The sequence below is a fragment of the Ochlerotatus camptorhynchus genome, unplaced genomic scaffold (assembly GCF_037179485.1).
Source record: "Ochlerotatus camptorhynchus isolate MF236.1 unplaced genomic scaffold, CSIRO-AGI_Acam_v1.1 ptg000358l, whole genome shotgun sequence".
Lineage (NCBI taxonomy): Eukaryota > Metazoa > Arthropoda > Insecta > Diptera > Culicidae > Ochlerotatus > Ochlerotatus camptorhynchus.
In genome coordinates this window covers 519138-522489 of record NW_027040846.1, presented here as the reverse complement: position 1 = coordinate 522489, position 3352 = coordinate 519138, and positions in this window count along the sequence as shown.

Genomic DNA, 3352 nt, shown 5'->3' with positions numbered 1-3352 from the left:
TTGTTTAGGATCATCCTAAGGATCTTGTTCTGGATCCGTTGGAGGTTGAGGTGATGGCATTTGGCGCAACTCTCCCAGATTGGCATACCGTACTCGATTACGGGAAGGATTATTTGTTTGTAGACAGCTAGCTTATTTTTCAGGGACAGGGTAGCCCTTCTGTTGATGAGTGGATACAGTGATCTTATCAGGATGTTACACTTGATTTTCGTTTTATCAACGTTGAAAATCAGCGTGCTGTCTAGTGTTACGCCAAGATAGACTACCTCTTTCGACCATTCCACCACTGTGCCGTTCAGTTATCCGACGGAACAAGTCTGGGAGATTTAGAGTGGGAAAGATGATGACCTGGGTCTTTTGTGATTCCGATATGATTCCATTCAGAGAGACTCGGAACGTCCTGTCCGATAGATAATTATTTATTATCTTCACTAAGAAGATTGAAAGACCATACTGCTGCAGTTTGAACACCAGGCCATCATGCCAGACATTGTCGAATGCTTTTTCCACGGCTCTTTCGAACAGTTTTGATAACCCTGAGAGAAGACTGATTGATCGATAACTTAAAGGAGAGGACGGATGGGATGACTTAAGCTGACTTCCAACACGAGGGGAAGTAGCCAAATCGGAGGCACAGATTAAAAATCAATGCCAGATGGTTGTAGAATGTGGAACTCAAGTGTTTTAATTTCTCATTCAGGATGTTTTCGAAACCTGGGGCCTTCATGTTTTTAGATGATTTGATATCGGCCAACAGTTCGTCAGTCGTAATCTCGGATTCCTCGGGAAACAATATTAGGAATGGAGGTCGATGGAGGTCGGTTGCGTTTTCAGCAACCACGGCTTCGTGAGGACCGACGATGTTTTATCGACGAAGAAAACGATTTGGCAAGCGTTTTTATTATCGCTGCCTGTCTCCTCCCTTCCTTTCATTGGTGAAATGGTGAGCAATCAACCGAGCATTGAGCTCGCTCATGTGAGCATGCGCAATGTCTCGTTTGTTCGTTTTGCGCTCTATCGTTGCGTCCGTGTTTGGGATTTTTCGTTCCATGTTTGAATTTTGATTTTTTATTAATGTAACCCCCAGTATAGAAATTAAAGACGTAGTCCTACGACAAAAAACATTTAAAGAAATATGAAATAAATTACAAATTGTGCGTTATGCTGAAACACTGATCGTGGATAGGGAAACCATTCGTGTTTGACATTGTTTTGACTTCCCTGGGCAAAACGTATCATTGTGCCAGCAACATAATATACAGATTCGGATAGATAGTTCTCAATTAATAATTGTGGAAGAGCTCCAATGAACACTAAGCTTTTTAATTGTAGGCACTTTAACAGTTTTGGGTAATTGGTGACTTGACCGAAAATGAGAGACTTTAACTCTTGACTTTGGCGTGATGGGTATGGATGTTAACCATTTCGCCGGGGCAGTCACCTTGCACACTAAGTCGAGAGCAAGCGATAGCTCGTGTAAGAGCGTCAACGTCTGGATGAAGAAGGGGACTGGCCCAGCGTGATGGATAGCATCCATGTCACTCAAGCTAAAGGTCACGTCCCAGCAATCAATTTTAGCTGATTAAAAGCTACATAAGCCATACATCATCAGTTTGAAATGTCGAATTCTAACCAAAAGTTTAAAAAAATCCATCAAATGGTTCAGCGCTTTAACAAACTACAACCATCAACAGTATCTAATAATACCCATTGGCATAACTATGGAGGGGCACGGGTTATCCACCCCCTAGGATTAATTTAGTCCCCTCTAGAATTGTTACTATAATTACTTATTTTCCTCATACATCAACATTTTTCGCTAATTTCCGAATTGAGAATTGCGAAAAATAAATTTAGCTGCCAACCCCTCCCTCCCTCTGGGATATTTTGTTAGGTACGTCAATGAGTAATTTATATTTGTTTCAACAGCAATCCGAACAACATTTAACATTTAATAACAGTTTCCGAGTCGTTAATCAAAACAACATACTTTTCGCAATTGTTGTGTATTGCAGGGATTACAAAAGTGCATTGAATAATTTTCTGCAGATGTACAGTCCGTTTCTCGACCTCTCCCTAACTGGATAGAAATCTAGACTACTTTGACCAAAATTCGCTACCGTAACTCGATATCCTCCCTGATTCAATGATTCCTTAAATTTCGAATTAGAGATAGTTGACTGTATTAAGATTTGAACTGTTTTGTAGTATTTCAATTGACTTGAAAATAATCCCTTATTCCCTTAAATAATGCAGCAATATTTGTTCAAGCAATTCCAGGGAAATTATTTAAAAAGTCTGAAACTCTATAATCACCATGCAGCCGTTCCACAGCAAAACGATATATTGGTTCTCAGAATGTCGTTAAAATTGATAGTTTTGTTCCTTTTTGCAAAATATTAGACCTGTTTTTTTTTTAATATTGTCACTAGGGTGACCATTTCTATGTTAGAGTAGGCCAAAAAATCGTTTTTTTTCAAAAAAAAATTTTTTCTTGAAAATTTATAACTTGAGCTGATTTTAAAGATCAAAATATCAAATAAAAGGTAAATAAAAGTTATTTTTAGGAAAAATATAATGAAAAAAATTAAGATTTTGTATTGAAAAACATTGATTGCATTTATTTTTTTATGATTTTCATGGTTTATGGATAGAACAGGCCATGGCTCTCTAAAAAAAAGTTTGTTGTTAGAAGCCACAATATGCTTTTATAGTTTTCATTGAAAATTTAGGCTTTTTTTACACATTATATCACGAAATCAGCGATCGTTTTTGAGTTAGTTTTCAAATCAAGTTTTGGGTGTTTGTTCAATACTCCTATGCGATTTTTTGGACCACCCTAACATGGAAATGGTCACCCTAATGACAAAATATAAAAATACGGGTCTAATATTTTGCGATTAGCAACAAAACTAGCAATTTGTACGCAATTATGAGAACCACTATATCGTTTTGCTATGAAATGGCTGATGTATGAGAATTTTCAATGTTGTTTCACTTGCTTGTTTCAACAAAAAATAGCTGGAGTATAATTGTTATGAACCCTAAAAACTGTGATTTTTTATAAAATAGTTGTTATGTTTACATCATAACAACGTAAAACTTGAATTTAGAAAAAAAAAAGTAAGAGGTTGTATTCATGACACGACCGTAGATTTTACGTAGGATCACGTGCTCGGTATCAATATTCGGTGTCTGTGTTAGGGAAACTATTTTTCCCATCATGGAAACGCCAAGCTTTCTGATGACAAATTACCCATTTTCGTGCACAAAACACAAGGAATTTTTGATTTATTCAATAGATAATTTAAAAAAAAACAAACATTGTTCAGAGGAATTTCTTGCAAAAATT